Source organism: Ambystoma mexicanum, chromosome 6q (assembly GCF_040938575.1).
Source record: "Ambystoma mexicanum isolate Mex_15411 chromosome 6q, UKY_AmexF1_1, whole genome shotgun sequence".
In the NCBI taxonomy this organism is placed as follows: Eukaryota; Metazoa; Chordata; class Amphibia; order Caudata; family Ambystomatidae; genus Ambystoma; species Ambystoma mexicanum.
In genome coordinates this window covers 1118786050-1118801816 of record NC_090937.1, presented here as the reverse complement: position 1 = coordinate 1118801816, position 15767 = coordinate 1118786050, and the positions used below count along the sequence as shown (strand labels likewise).

General features: G+C 42.2%; 1 protein-coding gene across 2 annotated transcripts in view; it reads right to left on the bottom strand.

Annotated features, from left to right (window-relative positions):
* Nucleotides 1-15767, bottom strand: part of CNGA1 (cyclic nucleotide gated channel subunit alpha 1) — a 397841-nt gene that overhangs the window by 203122 nt on the left and 178952 nt on the right. The window lies entirely within an intron of this gene.

Here is a 15767-nt window from a genome sequence, read left to right as displayed (position 1 = left end):
CCGTCTGATAGCCGCATCAACCTTCAACGAGCTGGCATCAATCTTGAGGGTCCCTATACGGGCGCCATCTGTAAAAGCAAAAAGAGAAATACCGAGGCTGAGTACCACAAAAGGAAATACACCAAACACAGGCTTATAAAGATTCTCAGATCTTTATTCAAATAACTGTACAGTTTACAAAGAAACAGAGTATCAGATAGCTATCTGGCCCTCAGTACATCACAACGAATACCAGCCCTTTCGGTGTGAGAAGTGAGAGGTACTGGACGTCTAAACATTTGCGTTTCTTATATAGTTTTCAATGACAATGTCCAGCTCCTCTGCAAGTTAATAATTTTCGGACTAGGGTTTGTGCCGAGTTCGCCTCTCGTTAGCCCAACTATATGCCTGATGATTACATCTAGTTTGTTGAACAACAAGTCACAGAATGGCAACAGTGTATCTTAGATTCTGACATTAAGCCTTAGTACATGTTTTATACAATGTAGTTCAACAAGTGCTCACATTCAGTATTTAAACAACATTGTATTCAATGTATGCCCGCGGATCAGACTTGTTGGCGCGAGTAATCCTTTGATCTTCAGGTCAAACATAGGACATGGTCTTATTACACGACCCAAACATGTAGTCTACAGACAGTTTAGGCATTAACCTGTGTAAAGGTCAGGACGGCTAAGGTTACGAGCAGGAGAACACTGTTCACCATTTTAGAATGCAGAGTGACTTTGAGGTGGAAATCAAAATGGCAGATGTTCCCAAAATGGCGGCTAGGTCGATCTAAGGTCGGAACCTTGCAACGTGGATTTCTTCGCAGAGCAACTGGGCTTAGGCCAATATATACAATAAAGGGAGGCATAATATGATATCCCGTCTAACAGCATGGCATACAATTCTCTCGAATCCTCTTGATATTTGGAATATGATGGCTCCTAAACCTTTCTCACTGGTGTCCACAGTTTTTTGCTGCTCTTTCTGCCATGAATCCTCTTAGATTTGGAGCTTTGCTGGTGTCATAATTTATTTCTTCGGTTGCCCTTTCACATTTTTCATCCCAGTCAAACTTGATGTCCTTTTTAAAAGCCTCCTTATCAGCTGACTGATACCTGCAAATATTTTTATAAAATTGTTATAATATGCTACTAATTCAAAAAAACAACCTGACTTCATTGTTGTTTGATGGAATCAGGCATTTTCGATTACTGTCATAGCATCATGTTTTGGTCTTTAACAAACTTCCAGTTAAAATATGCCCCAAATATTCAACTTCCTTCTCTCTTAATTTACATTGAGTAGTTTCAGTTTTCAAACCTTGTCCCTCAGTCAGTTCAATACTGCTTGCAATCTCTTTTCATGCTCACAACTACCACTCCCATAAACCAATATGCCATCCTGGTAGACCATCTTCACAGGCAACTCTTTGAACACATGTGACGGAACACTGCAGCAGCAGAGGTGAGACTAAATGACATCCTGCAATATTTGTAAATCTCAAATGGTTTTATGAAAAATGCAGGGTCCCTGTAATTCTCCATCAACACTTTCTGGTGAGGATGGACCTCTATTCTCAGGAGGATAGCTCAGGGGCAACGCGTTCGCCTTGGAAGCAAGATGACACTGAGCAACGCAGGTTTGATCCCCGGGTCCGCGCTTAGAAACCTCTGTTTATTAAGGGTGTTATAAATAACCCATTACATATACTTTACATATGCTTACATATATATGCCACCAATAAATCTAAATTTGTAAAACAATTGGCTCCTGGAAGACAATTTAACAAATCTGAGATTACTGGTAAAGGATATCTTTCCACTTGGAGAGTCTTATTCAAATCTCTCAGATCTACACAGATCCTTAACTTTCCATTCTTTTTCATCACAAACATTATTGGACTGGTTCACTCTGGTGATTCAATCCTTTTGATAACACCTTATTTTTCCAACCAGTCCAATTCTTCTTCCTCCTTTTGTCTGAGTGCAAAATATATGAATGGCTCAAGTATGATTTTGTGCACCTATCCTCACAAACATCTCATTCCGAGGCTGAACATTTCAGGAAATTGTTGTTTTTCTGAACTTTCTTTGGTTTGTACCCCTAAAAAGGGGCCCTTCACAAAATGGATCCAATGTTATCTGAGGACTTCAACTCTTTTTTCTGCAACATAAACCCTTATCACAGCTGGTCTTCCATTGATTTCAACCAATGACGAAACCAACCTTGATTTTCAACAGTGGAGCTTCATATTCACCAGCATTCTTTATGTCTCATTAGTTGAGCTTTACTGAAAGTCCTGACTAGACCTGGCCGAAATTGTGAAATACCATTCTGCCAGCTGTGGAAGCGAAATATGTAAGATTTCAATACATTTTGCTGGAATCTGCCATTCTGCCACACCTGCATATTGAAAAGAGTGGGGCAAAGTTTCTCATGCCGTTTCGTGAGCCAAAACGAGTCACGTAAAGTTTTTTGTATCGTCTTGTGAAGTGAAATGAGCTGCACAACGCTTCTCATGCCGCTGAGCAAACCTAGCATAGATCAAAAAGAACAGTACAAACTTTCTCATAACACTCTGCGTACCTAACACAAATCGAAAAGAGGGGCACAACGTTTCTCATGACGGTGCGCAAACCTAGCATTAATCGAAAAGAGGGGCACAAAGTTTCTCGTGCCCCTGCATGAAACACCACGAATCAAACAAAAAGCTTGAAAAAAACCATGCAAAGTTTCTCATGCTGCAGCACGAAACTAGTATGGATCTACAATAAGCTTGCATGAATTTTCCAGTGTTCATGTGCAAAACTTGCATGGATTGTGGAAAACCGTGCAGAGTTTCTTACTGCACGAAACTACCACAGATAAAAAAAGACCTGAATGTAGTTTCTCGGGTAACAAATCTAGGACTGATCGAAAGAAAGACCTGCACAATGTTTCTTGTGATGCTGTGCAATTTATCATGAACTGAAAAAATATGCAAAGTTTCTTCTGTCGCTGCATGAAACTAACCCGGATTGGGAAAAAAGACAGGACAAAATCGGGTGATATTTCAGTGGTTGTGGAACCGTAAAGCTGATTTTGTGGAACGGGCAGAAGCAGATTCCAGTGTAGATTACGCATTTGTCGGGTCACCTCTAGTCCCGACACTATTAATTTGTTCCATTTGTCTAGTTGCATTATAGTATAAGGAGAGCAACTGTCCACCATAATTGTTTACCTTCCAATGTTCCATAGTAATGTCGCAGTCTGGACATTTTTATTATGCCTGGTTTCTCGCAATCATCACTCGCTCTTCATCTGAGCTGCTTCCTTCTTGTACCAGTGTCACACTTTTCTTGTTCCTGCAAACTACTGCAAAATGTCCCAGCAAATTGCAATTTGCACATTGTTGTTTTATCTCCGGGCAGTACTTTCAGTTGGTTTAATGGCCTAATCTTCCACATAGGTAACGCTTATTTCTATCTATTACTGATTTGCAGCTACTTTTTTTCTTGACTTCTCCTACCCCACTATTTATCTGTTTATTTGGCTTTTGTACCATCTCCTTTCTGAATCCTTTGTGTCTAACATTTACAATTTTATTTTATTTTCTCTACACTCACTTGTGATCCTTCTTCAGTAATGCAGAGCGTTGACATGCTCTTATGTCTTTTCCTCTAATCCGCTGCTGTTGGCGCTGGCTGTTTGCTTAAACTTTATAGCCATTGTTGTGCATGCTGTTCTGTGCCGACAATCTATTTACTCTATTTAATGAGAGGTCTGACATTACGAATCATGCTGAACTCCTTCTTGATCCAAATCCTTGCACATGGCGAGGCTATGACCGTGATTACCTGCCTTCTTGACAATCAGTCAGCCACAAAACACATGTGGATCCTGTGCAGAAGGCTCAACCTACTCATTGCCAAATGGTTGTGTATCTCCAAGCTCAAATGGACCGAAGACCAGGTACAACTGTTCAATCTTTTAATTAGTAGTACAGTGCATCCTGAGGCTCCTTCCACCCTCCATCCTTCATCCTCCTCATGCTAACCATTATCCCTAGAACTCATTCACACCTTCCAGTCCCCTCCTCAGCTTTTGATCATCTCTGAAATTCATACCCTCAAAACAAACATGCGCTGTGACCTATGACGTTGGCGCACATTACAGACACCTACTCTACTCCTTCCACCCTCTTGCCTACTTCAACTCATCGGCAGTGCATTAGCGCCGGCGAGTTTGAGGAGGCCTTTGGCACCTCATTATATAAAGCACTCCAGGTACACAGTGGCCTTTCTGTGTGTGTGTATAGTGTATGATTGCGTGCGCCATCCTATTTGTGTGTGATTGTATTTAATTGCCAGGTTACACCTTATAGCCAAGCAGTAAGGACTGCATTAGTCGTGTGTGCTTTCTTTAGTACCAGTGTGTGAGAGTGATCAGCTGTTAGCTGCACTGTTACTTGCATTACCATTTTAAAGTCTCCTGCTCTTATCGCGGGCTGCATTCTTTTCACTTCACGGCAGTCTTCCGTTGAGCAAAGCCACTCTTGCTGCTTGTAGTTTTAAGAAACTACATTTCCCAGGCACCCCTGCCTACTTCAACCCGTCTGCGGAGCATTAGCGCTGGCGCGTTTGAAGAGGCCTGTTGGTGCCAGTTAACGTCCAGGGAGCTCCTGGGACTACAATGTGCTATTTCCTGCAAATCCTGCATTTTCAGAGGTATTATTTACCTCACCTGTTTTTACACTATCTTTGCCAAAGAACTCTCTGCCGTGCAAACGTGAGAGGACCATCGGGACATCAACACAGCCCATTAGGGCTCTCATTATGGCTCAGTCGCCATCTACAGTGGCTAAGCTAGACCAGTATCCACAAGATGGGCTACTAAGCCTCTTCTCAATACAAGATCCCTTATGTCCCCTGGGACTGAGGTTGAGGATCTCTTTTCCCATGAAGTCCCTGACTTCCTCATAGTCACTGAAACCTGGCTCAGTGAGTCCACACCCTCTGAGGCCACACTAGCATCATCACCTTAGTACGATCTTCACTGATGTGACAGGCAGGGCAAAACATTTGGGGGGGTTGCGATCTTCTGTAATAGACTTCTGGACTGCCATGTGCTCCAATGTGAGGCACCAGATGACTGTGAGTGTCTGGCACTAAAAGTTAAAATAAACCATAAAGAATCCATAACCATTCTAGCTTTATATCGACCAGCGAGAACCATGCCCTCCTTTGAAGAACAATTCATCGGGCTTTCTTTCTTTTTGGTGACTTCAATCTCTGGGCTGATGATTCTTTGGACAATGTAGCCATTTCTCTGTTAGCAGCCCTGGAAGTCATTGGGAATAATCCCACACATATTGCAGGCCATGTCCTGGATTGGATTCTCACGCACCGCCTATCCTATCAGTGTCTAACATTTCTGTCCGACCATGGCCCTGGTCGGGCCATTCCCTGGTAACATCTCTCGTCCGCCCCCCTATCACCCCCAACAGGACCAGTACTAATTCCAACCACATTACGACCTCAAGAAATTTAGAAAAAATGGTCATACCCGAGAATCTCTTGCCCATTCTGAAAACTAAACGCATTGGGATGGAGAGTTTCGACAAAGCTTCTAAACTTGCTTTCTTCCTTGTGGACACCCTGAATACCACAATTAACTTTCTTGCCCCACTTCAAGATAAAGCAGTTAAACCAGCTTCTTCTAAGAATGGCTGGTTCAACAAAGACATATTGGAGTAGAAGCACTCCAAAAGAGCAGCTGAAAGAATGTGGCAGAAAACCCCCTCGCCACTTACACTGGCCCTATATAAACAAGCTGCACACAATCTCTAGCTGGGCATTATAGCCACTAAAACTACCACCTATAATAACAGGATTTGTCAGGCTAAGCCCTGCTCCAAGGAGCTCTTCACAATCCTGAAGGAATTTGTGGGCAAATCAGCGGTGGGAACTATTACTAAGGACGCACAGTGGTGCCCGTCAATTCATAATGAATTCAAACAAAAAATATGTAAACATCAGGAGGCCATCTGTGTTGCCAGTTAATCTGTTCCATATCCCAGGGTGGACAAGTCCACCCCCGGCCCTAACACTAAGTGCATCCTGGGTCACAGAGTTGCCGAGTTCACTTTCTCGCCCTGTTCACAGGCGGATATCATGCAAATCATAAGCTCCCTAAAACCTACTACCCGTTGTGGAGATATTTGTCCATTAAGGTTGTTTAAGGACTGTTCCCCTATTCTGGTTACCCATAAGGTCCTGACACTAAGCCATAAATGCCTAAATCTCCAAGCCCCCGTATACTTTTGCAAATGCACCAAGGTATACCAGCCCGGTCGATTACTCCGCTCGGCTGACAAGGCTAGCCTCCAGCAACCTAAATATAAGCTGAAAGGTTTTGGGGGCACTTTATTTGATGTGCCGGTGCCTCAGGCATGGAATGCACTCCCTCTTGATCTGAGAAAGACAAGTTCCCTCAAAGACTTTAAGAAAAAAATCAAGACACACTTTTTTAACATGGCATAATATAACTACTTATTTGATCCTCTGCTCCTCCCTCCAGTTTTTTCTTTAATGTGCACCCTGAGATCTACAGGTGAGCGATGCGTTATGAAACTTAAAATAAATAAATAAATAAATAGACATAATTCCCTTGCTGCCCCAACCTCTGTACTGGACTCTTGCAAATCATCCTACTTGACAAACATAATCTTCTCCCTTTGCAATCACCCCTGAAAACTTTAATCTACCCTCCAAGCTTTCCTCACACCTCCCAAGCCAATGTCATTGCCACCTCCCTTCCTGCTCATGACTTTGCTCACTACCTGTCCTTTGAAATCTCTGAAATTCGTGACCCTCTGCACAACCCTCTTCTTTCTCCCTTCCCATCCCTAATTCTGTCCACCAACTCTCAACTACCTCTTCTATTCTCAACTACTTCTCCCCTACCTCTCCTATTGAGTTAGCACCCATCCTTCACAGTGCCAACCCATTGTGCCCTCCTATAGACACTTTTGCTCCCTAAATGGTCAAAGACATTGTCTCAATATATTTCTCTAATCTCTCTCTATACTCTTTATCCTCTCTCTGTGCTGGAATCTTCACTGCCTCCTTCAAATCTGCAACTGTCTTACCCGTATTTAAGAAATCCTCTGCTGATCCAAATGTCCCAGCAAGCTATCTCCCAGTTTCTCTCCTTCCCCATTATTCTAAAGTCCTTCAGCGGGTTGTCTTTGACTGGGCCATAAGTACCTAGAGGATAATGGCCTTGGAGACCCACTTCAATCTGGCTTCCTTAGTAAACACTCCACAGAGACTGCACTCATGCATGTCTCTAACTTTCCTGCTATTGCTCACAATGACAAACTCTCTTCTATACTCATCATTTTGGACATTTTCTGTCGCTTTTGAAACTGTAGACCACCCCTTTCTCCTCACTCTTCAGGGCCTTGGATTTTGCAAATGTGCTCTTGCCTGGATTGGCTCCTACCTGGAAGGTCAATCCTTTAAAATCTATTGGCACTCACAAACCTCTGACACCACCCCCTCCCTTTTGGTGTCCCCCAATGATCATTCCTTTGAACTCTGTTCTTCACCCTCTATACCTCTGCTCTGGAATGTCCCATCTCATATTCTGGCTTTCACCATTACTTTTTCGCTGTGCAGTTCGTCAATGGATGGATCTCGGCTGCCTCAAGCTAAATTCTTCAAAGATTGAAGTAATCTTTCTACTGGCTTCCAATGCCATCCCTCCCCTCTCCTCTCTTATCTTCTTCCTGTCTGACCTCATTGCTCCCTCACTCAAAGCTCACAATATTGGGGTATTCTTTAATAGCGACATACAACAGCAACATTTATAACTACCTCTGCCTCTGCTGCTCGCATTAACCACATTAGGAAAATGTGTCCTTTTCTTACTAACCACACTTAAAAAAACTCTAATCTCCACTCTGTTCAGCAAACTTGACTTCTGCTCAAGCATACTAATGGTTTTCCTCTCTACTCCTTCCTCCCTCTAGACAGAACCCTCAACTTTGTTACCCATACTCTCTACAACCTATACATAACCCCCACATCCCTACCCCTACCAACAACATGGTGGTTGACTCTCCATGCACAACCACTCTCTTTTCAAGTTCATTCTCACAGTCGACAAAGTTATCAATGGCCTTGCTCCTCAATACTGTCTGATTGTATCTTAGTTTAATCGCCATCTTGTTCCCTCTGATCTTCCTCTGCATTCTATTTCCACATCCCATACCCTCCCTGTGCCTCCTCTGGCTTTGGCTCTTTCTCCCTACTCACCCTGCTCCACTGGGACCCACTACCCATAACAACCAAAGCCAGCCCACAAGTGGATCTCCTCACAGCTCGACTTAAACATCACTTACTTGCTAAACAGGAAGCTCTCCCTTCTCCCTCCCCCACACTCCAAAACTGACACCACCACTGTCTCCAGTGCTTAATGATGTAATTTTGTATATTAAAATAGTATTCTACCTTAGTTTGAAGCATGTGCCCCCTTAGGTTAATGTTGTAAGTCACTTGTTTTCTTATATATGTATATTTTATTTTCAGTTTGTTTTGTACATGCAATATATCGCACTTTAATTAAACCTTCATAAAATAGCTCACCACTTGCTCTCATCTTTCTGCTATTGTACAGGCACCCTCACGCAGGAATTCCTCCGCCATCTGTTAATGTGCTATTGTAGGCTGTTTCTGATTAAAATTGATATCTCTGTTCTTCCAATAAATACAAATAATGGGAGAACAGATGCAACTCACCTACTGACAGTATATTGGTCAGGATTAATTACTGAATTTTCCAATTGTGTTTAAATCTCTTTAAGATGGGAACATTGGAGTGTCATTAATCTAAACTGATCTTCCTTTACCGTCAAAAATAAACATAAGAACCAATACAGTAAATTGGTTCGCTTACTGTAATGGCTGTGTGTGATAGTGCAGTCTGTAGATTTTGGCAATTTATTGGGTCAAATTCTAATGTAAGGCATGACTTGTAAGGAAAGCTGATGCTCCCTATCTTTTCCTAAAAGAAAGTGGAATGTAATGTATGTAGCATCTTCCAAATTTGATAAGCTGTACATTGCCAGTTTCCTGCTATAATCAACAACGACTAAACTAACTTTGCCTTCCTTCTTGCTAAAGAGGAATCAGCTCACATGGTAAATAGACAGCATATATGTTGAAAAAGCCTGATGTTAACTACCAGGAATCCATTGTTAAAGATCAGGTGTGGTGCACTCAGACCCAAGAAGCTATGATAGCCAAGACAACCAAAATAAAAATGGTATTGAACAAACTATGAATTCAAGGCTCTTAGATCCTCCCAAAACTGTTCAGGAAAACATTGTCAATACCTTGCACTCTATACCTCAGTTTAATTTTAGGAGCATCTCAGAAGAAGAACTCTTCTCCATCTTAGCTAAACTAAAGCCTTCCACCTGCAAAGGGGATCATTTTCCAGCCACAGATATCAAAGCCTGTTCTGAATTATTGATTAGCTCCATCACTAGGATTGTACATGCTTCCTTCACCAGATTGAAGGGTTCCTGGATCACCCCTTTATTGAAGGAATCTAATCTTGACCCCAAAAATGCTACCAACTATTGACCGATTTCCAACTCACCCTTTATCCTTAAGATAATGGATAGAGTTGCGTATGAACAACTTCTTCGTTTTATAAAAGATCACCCGATTCTGAATGAAGGTCAGTCGAGTTTTAGGCCAATCTTTAGCACGGAATCAGCACTGTTCTAACTAAAGTCCAATATGATGAATAACATTAACAAGGCCACAAATATGTTGTTGATCCCCTTGGACTTATCAGACGCATTTGATTTAGTAGATCGCCCTCTCCTCCTGGATAGACTGCAGAAGGTTGCTCATTTTAGTGAATAAGCAAGGAATTGGATGCATTCCTTTTTGAGGACTATGCAGGTCTGTAGCAAGGAAGCAGAAGCGGACCCAGTGTCTGTCAGTTATGGAATCCCACAAGGGGCCGCACTCTGCCCGGTTTTATATAATCTCTTTACAGCCCCTTTCTTTCACATGCTAGAAGAGAAAAAAATCAGCTTTTCAAACTATGCCGATGACTCGCAGTGTCTCAATCCCTTAACAGGCAACTATGAGAAGGACGCGATAACAGTGGCAGAGGTATATGACCTCATCCACGAGTGGATGGATATGAGTGGGATGGCATTGAATCATGGCAAGACCGAGTTTATGATTATCGGATCTAGACATAGACTTGCAATACTTGCACTATAGTACGAAGCTTTCCACATTGTGTACCATGTCATTCCGACATAGGAAAAAATAAAAATCTTAGGGGTAACATTTGATCAGACTTTCAATATGTCTGACCATGTTAATGGCCTGGTGTCATCATTGGCCCATTATATTAGGCTTCTATCGCACATTCGCCCATTTCTATCTCAAAATGGCTGCAAAACGATCGCTCAAGCCTTCATCTCTTCTAAAATAGACAATTGTGTTTCTCTGTTCACAGGAGTGGGAAATACAGAACTTGCAAAACTCCAAGTGGTGCAGAATAGCACAATTAGAGCTAATATGTGTTTACGAAAGTTTGCGCAAGTGTCAGAGAGGAGAAGAAAGTTCCACTGGCTACCCAATGCAGAAACAATAGAATGTATGTTGCTTACCGTTACATATAAGTCCCTCAATAGTTCCTTTCCTGCTTATATCTCCAATAGACTGAAATACAAACAGGTGGTGCGGATACTTCGGTCAAATTGTGATAAAAATCTGCAAATTCCCAAAACTTCCTTGAAATTGGTTAGAAGGGGCGCTTTCTGGACGGCTCCCCCTGGCAAAATGGAACGCTTTACCCTTAATCCTATGAAACTGCCCGACACTTGAGACATTCAAGAATAAACTCAAGATGCATTTATTTAAATAAAGGGTTTGCTTAGATGTTGATAATTTGATTGTTCGTTACTGACAGTCTTCGGCACCCGTATGCCTCCGGGCCACTTTGGCTGGGCCTAATAAAAATAATCTATATATCAGGCATTTGTATGCATGTGATGTCCTATTTATTGAATGTTTCAACTAACTAACCTATCCCTTTAACAAGGATGGTATCAATATCACATTTGTCATTTTGTTATACATAACTTTGTGTAGAATATCAATGAGGAAAGTGATATGGAGACTTCTAGTCTGTGTATTTTTTAGTGCATATTATGATCCATCTCAATACAGCATTCAATGGCACTAATAATTAAATAATGGAAAATAAGAACGCAGTTGTGAACTCTCCAGCCTAGACCTCAGTTCTCTGATTAGGTCTGTCAAAACACCACATGTACCCTTCACCTCCACCCATATGGACAATGCACCCTTAGGTTAATGGCAAGATTCCTCTAGGTCCAACGTGATGACAGTGTAGGTCTCCAAATACATGATTGGTCCCCACCCCAGGGATGCCTCTGCTTCACACATTCTTCTTTTGACCATCTAGAAAACTGCGCCCTGTGAGGGATCAAGAGCAAGACTCGGACACAGTAACATGTTTTATGTTGGATAAATACTTTTTTATTTACAATGTCACTTTTGTATATTCCACAATCCCTAGGAGGATGTTTCCTCCTTTGAGCTTTTCTCAATTCGCACACATCTTCACAAGTGTTTCTCTGGACAATGGATGCCTTTTTCAGAAAGGGGTATGGTCTTTCCTTTTGGTCCACAATTCAAAGAGGGGGGATCTCTTCTCCTGTTTTCTCAGCTTTTCCTCAGTTTCTGGGGGGTGTCTGCCCTGTTTCTTCAATCCCTGATTTACTCTGCTGCCAGGGTTTTCTTTTGCTACTTGGATGTGAGTCCCAGACTCGCTGTGTGCCTTGTTTACTCTCCTGTCAGGGCTTTTTGTCTTCTCACTTGGGTCTGAGTCCCAGACTAGCTGAGTCCTGGTTTACTCTCCTGCCAGGGCTTTTTAAGTCCACTTAATATTCGAGTGCAATTGCCAGGTTCACACTCTTCATCAACATTCACTCGTATCTGTATCCAGGTAACTGAGTCTTCTCTAACTGTGTTAAATGTCCCAGCTCCCTTGTATGGGTTTCAACTCTTTAGCAACGGTATGCTGCATCCACCCTGAAGCGCCCGGTATGCCAATCTCCTTCTCTGGGTGTACCGGTCTTCTCTGGCAGCTTCGTTGTATCTCACATCTCACTATTTCCTCTGCTGTCCGTTTGCTGACTGGAAGCGCATCTTGTCAGTTTCTCAGTTCCCGCCTTGCCTTCTACTTTGCTCGGAAACTCCTGCTGCCTGCTCCTCCTCCCTCCAATCTGCAGCCTGCTTTCCTCCCGTGTCCCAACTAGTATCAGGAGGGTTAAGTCTCTTGTTCTGTTCAGGTGTTCCTTTTTTAAATGTCCCAGCACTTGTTAACATCCTCCAATGACTAGAACGCAGAGTTGGCTTGCCGCTTCTAGTGAACTGAATTCCTACAACCCTCTTTCTCATCTCAGTGTTAAAAGGGGAGGTATGAACATAAGGTTGGTGACCAGTAAACAGTAGAGATTCCTTATCCATACTACAATAGGCCATACAAGAATGTGGAAAAGGCAAATGGTTGTTATCAAGGAATCCAGGTAAATAATTATTTTGGTCTAATGTCTTTACCCTGCCTCTCTGGAGTTTGTCCTTCACCACATGATCCTCCCGCAGATAGCTGCCCCCAAGGTCAGAGTCAGGTAGCTTCGGCTGAGGTGTCTCTTTCAGACATGCATTTGACAATGTGACTCTTTTACCCCTCACAGAAACTCACCGAATCATTGGGTGCTAGAGACAGAGAGAGCGGAAGAGAAAGAATGTTCGATGTTTGATATGCTGGGCACAGAATGTAAATATCATTTTCTCTGTTTTATAATTTTATATTTGACATGAGCTCAGCACATCTCCCGCCAGATTATTTTATGCTTAGTTATCGCATCATTGCCATAATTTCAAGTTTATATTATGGTCAGTTATTAAATTATATTAGGTCCACTCAGCAGATAATTGCCAGCTTCCATTGTGCCCAGTTGGCAATTCATGGGGGTTTTCAGTATACCCACTTACCACATCACGGCTCATTTATATTATGCCCACTTTGAACACAGTTGCCAGCTTCTATTACACATTAGGTCCTGTTTTCAATAATTTCACTTAACTCCTCATTAGTTGCCCTTGTCTGCCTTTTGCCAGCAGGTTTTACCTTCTGATGCCAGTGCCAAAATGAAGGAAGGCTAACGCGCTCTATAGCAGTTTATAGCCTGGGTGCGAGCATCAATGGTACAGATGGCAGTGGACTTTGCAGTAAAGACTCTATCCGCAAGAAGTGATTTCTATTGGCTTGTAGGCTTGTTGGGGTGTTTGGAATGTCAGTCCCAGCTGTAACCGTTTATTGAGAAGCCACCCTCAACACAGGGATTTCCGCCCTTTCCTACTTAAGGTGTGACACAACTAAATGTTTACAGATTCTTTTCTTTAGCCCTACTTCAGACACATATCATGCCCTTTGTATCCCTCCCCCTGAGCTAACAATGAGCCAAGAACCAGGCTGGTGTATGGGTAATATATTGGTATCTATTTAAATTAAAAGTAATAGAAATTAGCACAAAAATGTCAAACATCACTTAATCCATTGCACAACCCAATCAACTTCTCTAAGCATTAATAAATCTCAAAAGTGAGTTGAAAAGAACGCAATCTCAATTCTCCACTTTCTGCAAATTCCACTTCAAGAAATAGTTACACTGATCAATAGTGAAAGTAATTATCATGGAGTGTTGTGCGATTTAGATTTTTCTGCAGGCTTAAAAGGCTAGCAGTAGGATTTCAAGATAAGTACAAATACAAAAGGCAATTATGATTTTGCTCACACTTTGGTTTAAAATAAATTTAGCGGTTTTCTTTTCAGACCCCTCCCCCCAACTTTGGTCTGTGTTGGTGAAGTCAGACAGAAGAATTTGAATAATTTGGGCCATTTTGGATTTCAGAGCCCCCTCCACTGGAAGGCCTGTGTTAGGGAAGCTGGATAAAAAGGTTGGACTGATTTAAGAACAAACACACCACTCTTCCTTAAAGAAGTCGTGGTCAGCAGGACAAAAAGGATTACCCAATTAAATTATAGGCTACAGTTTTCAGTGCACACTGGGAAGTGACCTTTGTTCATTTTACATTTTTAAAAAATGCACTTAGTGTTCTGCCAAATGGGGAATTATTTAAATTAATATTTTTAGTTAAATAGGCTAAGGATCTGCAGAGATTTTCCCCTCCACCCACTATAAAGGGAAAGGATTCAAGGCAAATAGACTCCCCCACATTTTTGGTTTCCCAGGACTCAGTTCTACTTACATGGAAAACCTCTTTTTAAAGTGCAGGAAAGCCAGCTGTATCTCAGGACACTCTGGAAGTATAGGGCAGGGGTCTGGCCCCTCCACTCTCAAAGATGGCCTCCTGCTCTCCACCATAGGACCAGTTAGCTTTGAGGCCTTTCTGGAAATAGACAGCTCTACCCAGATGCACTCTCAGCAATCTCCTCTGGTGTTTCCTTACAGCCAGCTGTCAGATGGTAAGTTTCAGCAGGCCTCTCTGTCTCTCTCCATGTCTTCTGTTCCAGTGTGTGTGTGTGTCCTCTCCTTCTAGTGCAGTCCCCCTTATATAGCAGTGATGACACCACTAATTTTACAATCTTGGGGAAGAACCCTGCAATAATTCCCGCAACTAGGATTGGACAGTTATCCTATTCTCTCCTCCCAAACCCAGCCTCCAAGTCAGGATTGGTTTTGGGGTCTGGAGCAACGTATGGCAATTCCCATTTGTAATGATCATTTGTTTGTAATTTTACTAGCAACTGCCATAACATACATATTTTCTGATTCAGCTAATCATGGGGAATTAGATAAGCCGACCACCAGGTCCATACCATGTAGCACGGTCATGTGGCACATTTCTGCCATATCCATAAAAAGCATAGCAGTTTTGAATATGTAAATTATTACCCATATCCCTAATTTTATTCTCCACCCGCTCACCAACTCTCAAATTTGGAACATGTTCAGATCAGCCAGAAAAACATCTTAGATAGACATTACAGTTTCCTGAGTTGCAGGTGGATGAATTTTATATCACTACAATCGCCTGAAAATTACATAAAAAATGGTACATAAATGAAATCAATCATCTTTATGCTTGCTGAAAAAATAATAGTCCTTTTAAATTATTGTGTTTGGCCAAGTCCTCAGTACTACTGCTAGCTAGCAAGAGAAGGACTAGCTCCTACACCAAAACGCAACAAATGCATGAGTGCTTATAATCATGATATCTGTCTGATGAGCAGAGCAACCAAGGGCCTGACTGCTCAATGCAAACAGTGCGATGGACAGTGATCAGAGATGGCATGCACGTTGGTCACCTGCAGAAGGGATATTAATGGAGCATCACACACTCTAATACTGTTGAGTGTACATCCCTGATAGTATTTTCATGATATAATGTGTATCTGAGAAGAAATGAAAGTTCCACGTTCTGACTGAATTAGACAGCAGTTGAGCATATCATGTGCTCAAGAGAGGATACAAGTCCCTTGAAATGTGAACTGCCGTACCTCACATATGTCATTAACATCATTAGGGCTGGTCTTCGACCAAATGGCATCCCAGATTGGAAGCATCCTTGAGTGCCCCCCTCTCTTGCTTGCTATGTGCTGCCCTACCCTTTCAGATGTTTACTGCGTTTGGAGCCTTTCTCCATGCA